General features: G+C 44.2%; 1 protein-coding gene across 1 annotated transcript in view; it reads left to right on the forward strand.

Moving 5' to 3' along the window:
- Positions 1-6335: 6335 nt before the first annotated feature.
- The window catches only part of LOC144511893 (immunoglobulin-like and fibronectin type III domain-containing protein 1), an 87886-nt gene continuing 81343 nt past the window's right edge, over positions 6336-12878 (forward strand). The window contains exon 1 of the mRNA XM_078242324.1: positions 6336-6581. The gene's annotated coding sequence lies outside the window, so the exon portion shown is untranslated. The remainder of the gene's footprint in view (positions 6582-12878) is intronic.

Genomic DNA, 12878 nt, shown 5'->3' on the forward strand with positions numbered 1-12878 from the left:
GTTGTCCTCCAGGACTGGCAGGGCCAGGTGGCGCCGGAGTTTCTGGAGCTCACTGTACAAACATCGCAGTCCCGTGGAGTGAACCAGGAGCCCACAGGAACCTTAAAGAAGGAGGAAGGGCTTAAGACCATGCCAGGGCCTTCCACCTAGGAGACTGCGGCTGTGGCCACACCTTCTCACTCCTCCTTTCCTGACACCGGGGCATCTCAGAGGCAGCAGGATGAAGAAGGTGGCATGGATATGTCCGTGACACCTGTAAACCAGACAGGGCCTGCAAGCTCCAGGCCCTCCAGAGGATGATTGCCAAGGGCATCACAGGCTACGGAGCGCAGTATGCAACTGGCCACCTCCATCTCCGATGTACATCCTGGAGAGACACCAAAACGTAATGGTAGGCCACATAAAATTAAGAAGTTGTAGCGGCACTAAGATGGCACGGGTGAAGGAGAACACTAGTTAGACAGAAGAGGCATGTTAAAGTCTCAGTTTCACATGTTTGTATGTTAGCACATATTTTGAAGACACTTTTATTGGCACCAATAAGTGTTATTTCACCCCACACTCCACACAGTCTGAGTTTTCTCTGGATAAACAGAGGAGGTAGAGATGGAGATATCGGTGTTCACATGATTTATATGGAGGCTGGTACCATTTTTTGAGTTGATATTGTCAAAATGGAATACCAAATGGAATACCAAATGTAGGCAAAGATAAGGGAGTGGAGCCCAATAATACACTGGAGTTGACCAAATGGACATATAGATAGAAATGATAGAGAATGATTTGGGTTGATTTCTCATCTGACAGAGAGCACCCGTCACTGCGTAAGTCAGCATTCTCTCAGCATAGCATGGTGCTGTCAGCCTAGAGGGCGCAAACAACAGGAAGTCCCGTTGACAGTGGTGGGACCGGAAGATTCCACTGCCAGGCAATGATGGTTGCCTCCGCAAAACACGCTACGTGAAGAGGGGAGGGAGGGGGGGGTGTGGGGGTGGGAGGGGAAATCCCAACATCCACTGTCTCTGCTTGATTTCAGCGAGAAGCATTCTTTCTGTCTCAAATTTTATTGGTGCCTCTTCATTGGTGGTTTGTCTTGTCCAAGATATCTTCTGTTATTCACCTTAAAAACCATAATTTTGCAATCTCAATTCTTCACTCATCATCCAACACTTGCTTCAATATGTCAATATGGACAAGGGAGGCGGTGGCTTAGTGGCTAGACTAGTAATCCAGAAGCTCAGCTACTATTCTGGGTACCAGGTTTGAATCTTGCCACAGCAGATGGTGGAGTTTGAATTCAATAAAAAATATCTGGAATTAAGAATCTACTGATGAAACCATTGTCACTTGTTGGAAAAATCCATCTGGTTCACTAATGTCCTTTAGGGAAGGAAATTTGCCATCCTTACCTGGTCAGGCCTGCATGTGACTCCAGAGCCACAGCAATGTGGTTGACTCTCAACTGCCCTCTGAAATGGCCTAACAAGCCATTCAGTTCAAAGGGAACTAGGGATGGGCAATTAATGCTGGCCAGCCAGGCTCGCCCATGTCCCACGACTGAATAAAAAAAATTAGGAGATGTAACATTCCAAGATTTTCAGCTTTGTTTTCATGGCTAACTTTAATTTCTTAGTAAATAAGATTGGTCATCACACTACCAAAAGGATGTGGAAACTTTGGAGAGAGCACAAAGAAGGTTCACCAGGATGTTGCCTGGTCTTGAGGGTGTTGACTATGAGGAGAGGTTGAATAAACTAGGATTGGAAAGATGGAGGCTGAGAGGAGATATGATAGAGGTCTACAAAAGTTTGAGAGGCATAGACAGGCTAGATAGTCAGATGCCTTTTTCCTAGGGTGGAAGAATCAATTACAAGGGGGCACAGGGTCAAGGAAAGAGGGGGAAAGTTTAAGGGAGATATGCAGGGCAAGTTTTTCACGCAGAGAGTGGTGGGTGCCTGGAACGCGCTGCCAGGTGAAAAGGTGGAAGCAGACACATTAACAACATTTAAGAGGCATCTGGATGGGCACATGAATAGGGAGGGAATAGAAGAATAGGGACTGAGTAAAGGTAGAAAATTATTTTTAGTTTGGTTAGGGCATCATGATTGGCACGGGCTTGGAAGGCCGAAGGGCCTGTTTCTGTGCTGTATTTTGCTTTGTTCTCTTTGTACTTTCTTTGTATTGACTATGCATAAAAACTTTGTTAAACATGAAAATGGCTATTTTTAATTCATTTACAGGATGTGGGCATTGGTAGTTAGACCAGTATTTATTGCCATTCTTTCTTGCCCTTGAGAAGATGGTGCCTTCTTGAACTGTAGCAGTCCCTGAAGTGAAGGTGCACCCACAGCACTGTTAGGGAGGGAAATCCAGGATTTTGACCCAGCGACAGTGAAGGAATGGCAATATATTTCCAAGTCATGATGGTGAATGACTTGGAGGGGGAACCTCCAGGTGGCGGTGTTCCCAGGTACCTGCTGCCCTTGTCCTTCCAGATGGTAATAGTCGTGGATTTGGCAGCTATTCCTTGGTGAGTTCCTGCAGTGCATCTTGTAGGTAATACACATGGTTGCCAGTGTTTGTCGGTGGTGGAGGGATTGAATGTTTGTGGAAGGGATAGCAATCAAGCGGGCTGCTTTGTCCTGGATGGTATCAAGCTTCTTGAGTGTTGTTGGAGCTGCACTTATCCAGGCAAGTGGAGAGTATTCCATTACACTCCTGACTTGTGCCTTATAGATAATAGACAGGCTTTGGGGGGTCAGGAGGTGAATTACTCGCTGTGGGATTCCTAGCCTTTGACTTGCTCTGGTAGCCACAGTCCAGTTCAGTTTCCGGTCAATGGAAGCCCCAGGACGTTGGTAGTGGGAATTCAGCGATGGTAATTCCATTGAATGTCAAGGGTGATGGTTAAATCCTGTCTCACTGGGATTGCCGAGCACTTGTATGGCATGAATGATACTTGCCACTTGTCAACTCAAGCCCGGATATTGTCCAGGTCTTGCTGAGTCTGGACATGGACTGCTTCAGTATTGAAGAGTTGTGAGTGATATTGGAAATTTTGCAATCAACAGAAAACATCCCCATTCCTGATCTTATGATGGAGGGAAGGTCATTGATGAAGCAGCTGAAGATAATTGGGTCTAGAACACTACCATGAGGAACTTCTGCAATGAAGACCTGTAACTGAGATGATGGAACTCCAATGACCACAACCATCTTCCTTTGTGCCAGATATGACTCTAACTAGTGGAAGGTTTTTCCCCTGATTCCCATTGAATCCAGTTTTGCTAGGGCTCCTTGATGCCATACTCGGTCAAATGCTGCCTTGATGTCAAGGGCAGTCATTCTCACCTCACCTCTAGCATTCAACTCTTTTGTCCAATTTTGAACCAAGGCTGTAATATGGTCAGGAACTGAGTGCCCTGGCAGAACTCAAACTGAGCATCTGTGAACAGGTTAATGCTGAGTAAGTGCCGCTTGATAGCACTGTTGAAGCCTATCCACCATATCCAAAGCCCAAGTCAGTTTACTGATGATGGAGAGAGACTGATGGGGTGGTAATTAGCTGGGTTGGATTTGTCCTGCTTCTTGTGTACAGGACGATCTGGGCAAGTTTCCATATTGTCGGGTAGATGACAGTGTTGTAGCTATACTGGAACAGCTTGGCTAGAGTTGTGGCAAGTTCTGGACCACAATCCTCAATAATATTACTGGAATCTTGTCAGGGTCCATAGCTTTTGCAGTACCCAGTGCCTTCGGCCAAGTGTACAATGTACAGTGATAATCTTACCATTACAATGTTTTTACAAGAAGCATAGGCCTATTTACTGTCTTTGCAGTGCTGGGCTTTTGTGTTTATTTGATGTGCTGTAAATATGGTGTGAAATCTATAACGGAGCAGCCAACAATGCTGACTCCACTAACCACATTCAGTCACGTGGTCTTATGATGAAGTAGCATTGAGTTAGATTCAGCCCAGAACCAGAAGCCAGCCTCTAAAGCTATGGTGTGTGATGATATCATTACAGCTGCTATTTGCGGTTACCTATTCTTTGGATAGGCAATAAACCATTATGCACATACAACATGTGCATGACAATGAGCAGGTTATATTAGATACACACACGGATCTTCCTGCTTCTTCCAGAATCCCGGAACACCACTCTGCATGTCCTAAACCCTTATGCAGTGCCTGTCGCAGTAGCGACCTAAAAGTAAGCACAGGGAATGGACGGTGGTATGAAAGAAATGAACAGCACTCTTACACTAGAGGAAGTCCCTTCAAAAAAAAAACTAACCTCTAGTTGTCAATGTAAAGTTGTGGTGCCTCCTGAGTGGGGCAATTTCTCTGAGGGGAAAACAGGTTTTCACCGTTCATTTCGCTGACGGCTGAATTTCTGTGTCCTGTCAGGAGTGGAACGGAGGGGGTGGGAGTCTGAATATACTAGTGTTAATCGACTTGCCATGCTGACCCTGAAACTGTTGGGCAGGAGGACCTGATTGCGATCCCATCCAATCCCTGAAGAACACTATCACGAGGAACTCTTGCAGTGATGTGCTGGAGCTGAGATGATTGATCTCCAATCACCATCTTCCTTTGTGCCAGGTATGACTCTAACCAGCGGAAGGTTTTTTCTCCTGATTCCCATTGAGTTCAGTTTTGCTAGGGCTCCTTGATTCCATACTCGGTCAAATGCTGCCTTGATGTCAAGGGCAATCACTCCCACCTCACCTCTGGCTTTCAGCTTTTTTGTCCAATTTTGAACCAAGGCTGTAATGTGGTCAGGTGTTGAGTGGCCCTGGCGGAACCCAAACTTAACATCCGTGAGCAGGTTATATGGTCACTGGCGCATATGAAGAGCTCATTAATGGTGAGGCACAGTCAGGAGATACTGTCGGGAGATAACAAGGTGTAGGGAGGTGGGTAAACTGTGGGGAGTCAGTCACTGCTTCCCGAGGGAATTACCTCAGACCCATAAAAGGATGAATAGTGCAGAGTGGGTCTTGGCCATTGGGAATTGTGTGCCCTTGGCGCAGTACAGGTAGCGAGCAGAGTATGCAGTAAGCAATTGGGCAGTGAAAGGGATTGTTGCCCTCCTGGCATTTCAGGAGCATAAGAGTGGGGTGAAAGGTTGCCAAGGAAATTAGGAGGGTCACCTGAATACAATGCAGCAATGATAATTGGCAGAAGATGCTCAGATTTTGGGCCTAGTGGTGAGGAGTAGCTACATCCTCATCAGGAAAGCCAGGGCCCAGGGATATGGCAAGAGAGAGGACCATAAAGAGCCTCCCCTCTGCATAGGATCCACCCACAAAAAAGGAGTTACCTCAACATGACCAAAAGAAAGTGCTGCAGCAGACTGCAACTCTCCAGGCAGGTGGCCATAGACATCTGTGCTCTGATCACTGGAGATCTCAGAACACACAGCACTGATCCATGAACTTCTTATCACCATCAAAGCCACTGTGGCTTTGGACTTCTTCACTTCTGCTTCACTCTAAGGATCAGCTGCAGTCCAAGGTGGCATCTGTAAACAGCTACATACCACTGCATCTTGCAGATCACTGAATGCCCCACTTGCTAAAGCTGGACAATACAATTCAGGACAGATAAAGCCACATAGGCGTAGAGGGCAGTGGGTTTCGCCACCATTCCCCCAGGTACAGACCAGTATCGATAACTTCTGTGTGGCCACTAAGGCATCCAGTATTGCCCAGTCAGATTCCTCAACAGGAAGAGATTCTACCCCCTCAACGTCCAACTGGTCTGTGACCACAACAAGTGCTTCCTCCATGTCTGCGCCACTTTCCTTGAAACTACCAGGTCCTCTCCATCCTCTGTTGGTGCAGGCTGCCACAGCTCTTCACCCTATCCCTTGAAATCTGTGGATGGATCCTTAGTGATAGGCAATATCACTTTAAGCGATGGCTACTCACGTCTCGAGGGGAGTCCCAAACACAAGCACCGAGGTGATACGACTAAAGCCATCCTTCTGGAAGAAAAACCATTAAGCAGGCCTTCTGAAAATGCTGTTCTGGTGCCTGGATAGGTCAGGTTAGGGTTACCCTGACAACCCGACCTGCCGTTTTCACATGCTAAGTCATAACTAAATCATAATAATTAATGGTCACAAACCACATTTCAAAATATCTACCAGACTGCTTGAGAACCTGTAAAACTTAACATACAATATTTTAAAGAGAGTGTGCATGGCAACAACAGAAAAATTAGAAATTATTTGTAATTTATTAGAGCTCTGTGTATGTTTTTCAAAGCAGACATGTTGCACCTCCTTGGAGCCAGTCACATGGAGCTCATCTTGTGACTGCTCACCACTACTCCCAGGTCAGCAGCTGCAGTACACCTAGAATCAGAGAGCAGCGAGGGTGTTAAAGGCAGAAAGTGGACACTATCTGCCAATGGCTGGAAGAAATTTGAGAACTCTTGCTTCATATCTCTGACAAATGTTTTGGCAAGGTCCACGAAACGTTGATATTTACTGGGGACTGAAGTGTGAAACCCTTAGGGATAAAGCACATTCGTCTATTAAGAAGCAAGCTGTGCACTTCACATGGGAAAGGTATGTAGGAGAGCATTAATGCGCAATGAAAATACTTGTGCCTTTCAAACACTACCTTGACAGACTGAGCTTAAATAATTGTGGGTTTAAGAAATAGTTTGGTACATTGTAATAATTTCATGCGGCATTTGTTTATCAATTCCAATGCATATCATGGAATGTTCCTTTAAGCGGCAGTTCTAGTAAATGGTCATCTTGGATGTTGGGTAAAATATTTTTTTTCCCCAGAGTTGCATGAGTTCGATACTGATGTAATTGTTGCTGTGAAACAATTTGATTTTCTGCCACATTCTTTATGTTGGAGGAATATGATAAACAGGAGAACAACTATAAACCGGTTAATGATTGCAACCTAATGTTTAACTTTGCAAAAATGACAGAACTGAGTATGAGACCAAATAGATACAGCGGAAAATAGAAAGCTTCTGTTGCTCAACTCGTTTATTTTCATAAAATATGATTTTTAAAAGATTGGTTCCACTGACAGTAAATTACACCCAAAATGTCACCCTTCTTGAAAAGCAAAAATCATTTGCACATTGTCAAATTCAAAATCTGTCCCGAACCAGTGTAATGTTTTAAAATGTAGATTTATAAAAATGTTGCTTTAAAAGCATTCCTTGATACAGTTTGTGTGTGTAATCTTGGTACAGTTTGATTAATGAAGCTAAAAATAGTTTCTCACAAAAATAGCAATTCCACTGCCTGTGAGTGGCCTGATTTTAAGTAACTAAAAATGACTTTAAAGTTTGAAGATTAGGTATTAGTGTCACAAGTAGGCTTCCTTTAGCACTGCCATAAAGTTACCACACTCCACTAGTCGTCACATTCCAATACCTGTTCAAGTACACTGAGGGAGAATTTAGCATGGCCAATGCAGTTAACCAGGACGTCTTTCGGATTGTGGGAGGAAACTGGAACACCCGGAGGAAACCCACGCAGACACGGGGAGAACGTGCAAACTCCACACAGATGTGATCCAAGCAGAGAATCAAACCTGGGTCCCTGGTGCTGTGAGGCAGCAGTGCTAATCACTTCAAACTATACAGAATCGTTTCTTGGCTACATTGATGTATAGTAGTCAATTTTCTAGTAATTTAGATTAAAATAATTATTCATAAGCTTTTAAAAATTGCCCGTAAGTTCCTTAGGTACAAAAGAACAAACATAATCTTAGAGACCACTTGAAGACCTGTAAATGGACATAAAATAACAGGAATCCAAAATGCTTTAGTTCCGGGTTTTGTGGGCAGGGCCTTCTTCTCCCACAACTTTTTCAAACTGGTTGGAAAGACTGCCGAAGTAAAGATCTTGATTTGTGCTAAGTGTGAACGGTGCTGAAAGATCTGAAGTGCTTTATGCTAATTTGGAGTGAATTGCGCCAAAGTGAAACAGCACAACCAGGCAGAATCTCAAGGCTGACATATCGGCTAAATATAAATGGTGCAAAACGTGCTTAAAAAGTGTTTGCATCAAAGTGAGGTCATTTTTTTGATGCCTGGTACATTGTAAAATGTTGAAAATGGTGACCTACTACTAACCAAACCTGTAAGCACAGCAAATCCATTGCAAGACCCTATTTAGGAGAGATGGTAGTGTAGTGGTAATGTCACTCATCTAGTAATTCAGAGGCCCAGGCTATATGCTTTGGTTTCAGAACCACTATGGCAGCTGGTGGAATTTAAATTCAATTAATAAACTATGGAATTGAAAGCCAGTCTCAGTAATGGTGACCATATTGTCATAACAACCCATCTGGTTCGCTAATATCCTTTCACGAAGGAAATCTGCCACCTCTTACCTTGTCTGGCCTACATGTGACTCCAGATCATGTGCCCTCGGGAATGGCACAATAAACCGTGTGTAGTAAGTCTTCGGAGGCAAAAGTCACTTCACCAAAATCCCTTTATTTATAACTCTAACAGCAGTACACAGATTGCTCGTAGTTAGCAGTCTATCTCGGGGGTGGGGGGGGGGCAGAGGAACTGACACTGCCGGTTAAGTACAAGGCAAAGACTCATTGACTGGATCCTTAATCAGGAAGCTCATACTCTAATAGACCAACTCAATGGCCTGATTGAAATCATTACACCCTGTAGCACAGGGGCATTTATGGATGGATAACAAATGATGGCCTTGCCAGCGACGCTCACAAACCGTGAAAGAATAAATTTTAAAAGGAAAACAGTATGATACTGTTCTATGCTTGACTAGTTCCTCTGGTCTAATGTAGAGCTGCATTTTGAACACTGACACAACAAAGCTGCTAGAAACTTCTAAAACTTATTGACGTGAAAAAATTGGGATTCCCCATTCGTTAAATCTGAAGGTCAAGAAAACTAGCCACCAGATGAGAAAAGTTCACTGCCCCCATTAGTCCAGAGTTTCCATTCATGCAAGGTTGTACCCTGGAAAATGTGCTGAGAGATCTCTCGGAAGTCTCCATGACAAGGCCTTATGGGAATTGCCTAGCAAGTTTCAACTTCCACTGTTCATTTGGCCTTTGTCTGGAACCTTCAGAAACTCTGATTTAAAGTCGGCAACTTTGGATGGTTCGGACTCACTAAGCAGATTAGTTAACCAGAAAAAGTTAGAAGGATTCAGTTCTAACTCTTGGGTGACAGTACTACTGGCCGGTATTTTACAACCTCGCTCGGGTGAGGCTCGTAAAATCTCGCCCGAGGCCAAAGGGGAATTCCATTCTGTGAGCCGCATCCGCCGCGATTCCGGGGCAGGCGTGCTGGTGAAATTCCAGCTACTGACTCTACACTGGACCCCCGCACTCCCTCCACAAATAGCCAACCCACCCATCGACTACCCCCCCAATCCCACACTACCCCTTGAACTCCCAACGACTCCCCAAAACCGCCCACTGCCGACTACTCCTCGACATTCCTACACCCCAACTACCCCCACCCAATCCTGCCTGAACCTCTCCAGCCATCCCAATCCCCTCTTCCAGACCCCACCGCACCCAAACCCCAATCCCAGAATAGCTCAGAAGCTGCAGTATAAAGGTTTTAGATTGTGCCCAAGGTAAGAGATTTACCAAGCTTCTTGGTTAACAAAAGAAAAGTGTGCCATATGCAAAAAAATCTCAATAAAGAATATAATTTTATACTTACAGTAAAATGACAGGTAATGACTTATTGTGTCATCCATATACAGAGTATATTATTAGGGAATAAATAATGTGTTGAGATTTGTTGAGGTTTCAAAAGAAGGATTTTGTAGAAATGTTAATGAAGAGACTTGAATTTAAATGAAAAACCTAGTGTCCAGATTTTTCAATATAAATGATGATAGAATTGTTAGCATCGGTCATCATTAATCCTCTAAAACTGACAGAAACATCTGGGCCAGAATTCTCTGACCTTGCCCACAGCTGAGATTTTCCAGTCCTGCTGCAGTGAATGGACTTTTGGCTGAGTACCAAATTTTCCATTCTCACTGGCAGTGGTGGTGGAGCGTATGAGGCTGGAGAATTCCAGTCCTGGAGTCTGCAATCTGCAATTGCTCAGTTAACTGTGTAAATCCAGAAGTTGCTGCCGATGATTCCATATTTTTCCATAAATGTGATGTTGAAATCACCCAGACTGCAATCAAATAGAAAGCACTGTACTGACTGGAACTTGCTCTTTTATGCTGTTATTATTCCTACAAAATCCATTGATGACTGAGCTGTAATTGTGTTTCTAGTGATGTATTAAGTTCCTAAATATTGCTAAGACATCTCCCTGGACCTGGAAAAATATTTTTACATTTTTGGAATGAGAGGTTTTCCATTCTTATTTTAAAGAAAACACGTTTTTTAAAATTAACTTTAATCTTATGCATATGTTCCAATTATTTAATTTGATCTCTGTGAAATTTGATGGAAAATGAAGGATAATCAGTTCATTTCAGGGTGGCACGGTGGCACAGTGGTTAGCACTGCTGCCTCACAGCGCCAGGGACTTGGGTTATTCCTGGCTCGGGTCACAGTCTGCGGATTCTGCACATTCTACCCATCTGTGTGGGTTTCCTCTGGTTCTCTGATCTCCTCCCACAGTCCGAAAGACATGCTGGTTAGGTGCATTGGCTATGCTAAATCCTCCCTCAGTATACCTGAACAGGTGCTGGAGTGTGGCGACTAGGGGATTTTCACCATAACTTCATTGTAGTGTTAATCTAAGCCTACTTGTGACACTGTTAAATAAACAAATGTTTAAAACTTAACTTTACTTCCTGGATTTCGGTCTGTGAGAATACTTCAGCTTGATTGGCTGCTTGTCCTGCATGTTGCTGGATGTCTGAAACCCCCTTGACTTGGTGCCAATTCAAACTAAAGTCGGGAAAGTCGCTATCACTTCAGCACTTATGGCAAAATCTAAGCCATTGTATATATGGTAGTGGAGTAGGCTTGTTTAATTATTACCTTTTTTTTTCTTTTTGCTTCATTCTTGGGGGTTTGTGAGTGTTGCTGATGAGGGCATCATTTGTTTCCCCTTCTAAATGCCCTTGAGCAGCTGAGTGGCTCGTTACACCGTTCTAGAGGGCAGTTAAAAGTCAACTACACCAATTTGTAGTTTGAGGTCACATGTAGGCAGGAGCAAGTAAAGACAATACCTCGCCTGAAGGACATCAATGTGGTGCTGGATTTTTATGATAATCCAGTACTTTTATGATCATTAGTAACAGAACTGACATTTCCACACACGATATGGAATGAATATACTATGAGACAACCCAACACCCTAGTTCATAAAAATCAGAAATAGTTTATGAATGAAGAATTCAAGGACCTGAACAGTGAAAACATATGGGGCAAGATTCCCTGGCCTCCCTGCAGCATGTTTCTCGGCGGCGAGAAGTAGCACACTGTTGGCCAGCAGCAGGATCTTCTGATCCTGTTGCTGTCAATGGGATTTCCCCTTAAATATTATTTATTCATTCATGGGTTGTAAGTATCGCCGGCTGGGCCAACATTTCTTGCCCATCCCTGGTTGCTCTTGAACTGAGGCCTTTCCAGAGGGCATTTAAGAGTCAACTACATTGCTGTGGCTCTGGAGTCACATATAGGCCAGACCACGTAAGGATGGCAGATTTCCTACCCTGAAAGGACATTACTGAATGAGATGGGTCTTTATAACAATGGACCACATGTGGTTTCGCATCATATACTGCTAGGCCACCCATAGTGGGGGTGTGCCATTGGTGAGACCAGAACATCCCGCCGGCATGAACAGCCGGAAGATTCCACCCATAATGTGCAGAGTTTAATACAAAATGCAGAGTGCAGTAGACCTTTTATTTCTATTCTGCAAAATATTGTAATTATTTGTATGCTGAAATGATCATTATTATGCAACCCTTTTATAAATGTATTGAATCATAGAATCATAGAAACCCTACAGTGCAGAATGAGGCCATTTGGCCCATCGAGTCTGCACCGACCACAATCCCACCCAGGCCCCCCTACCCGCACATATTTTACCCGCTAATCCCTCTAACCTACGCATCTCAGGACTCTAAGGGGCAATTTTTAACCTGGCCAATCAACCTAACCTGCCCATCTTTGGACTGTGGGAGGAAACCGGAGCACCCGGAGGAAACCCACGCAGACACAAGGAGAATGTGCAAACTCCACACAGACAGTGACCCAAGCAGGGAATCAAACCCAGGTCCCTGGAGCTGTGAAGCAGCAGTGCTAACCACTGTGCTACCGTGCCGCCCAAGTTGTTCATAACCACGGTATGAATTATGATTACTTGTTTTATTTTTATCATCACAATTTGGCAACTTGAATAGAATCTTACAAGCCTGCACTGCATACGAGCACCCCAAATTACAAACACAAATATCATAGAAGAATCGTAGAATCCCTACAATGCAAAAAGAGGCCATTGGGCCCATCAAGCCAGCAAAGACAACAATCCCATCCAGGCCCTTTCCCCATAACCCCACATATACAGACACAAGGAGAACATGCAAACTCCACACATCAGTAATGGGGTGGCACAGTGGCAAGCACTGCTGCCTCATAGCAGGCACCTGGGTTCGATTCCTGGCTTGGGTCACTGTGTGTGTGTGGATTCTGCACGTTCTCCCCATGTCTACTTGGGTTTCCTCCGGGTGCTCCACTTTCTTCCCACAGTCTGAAAGACGTGCTGGTTAGGTGCATTGGCCATGCTAAATTCTCCCTCAGTGTACCCGAACAAGCTCTGGAGTGTGCCGACTAAGGCATTTTTACAGTAACTTTGTTGCAGTGTGAATGTAAGCCTACTTGTAACACTAATAAATAAACTTTAACACCAA

The sequence above is a fragment of the Mustelus asterias genome, chromosome 25, assembly GCF_964213995.1.
Source record: "Mustelus asterias chromosome 25, sMusAst1.hap1.1, whole genome shotgun sequence".
NCBI classification, from domain to species: Eukaryota; Metazoa; Chordata; class Chondrichthyes; order Carcharhiniformes; family Triakidae; genus Mustelus; species Mustelus asterias.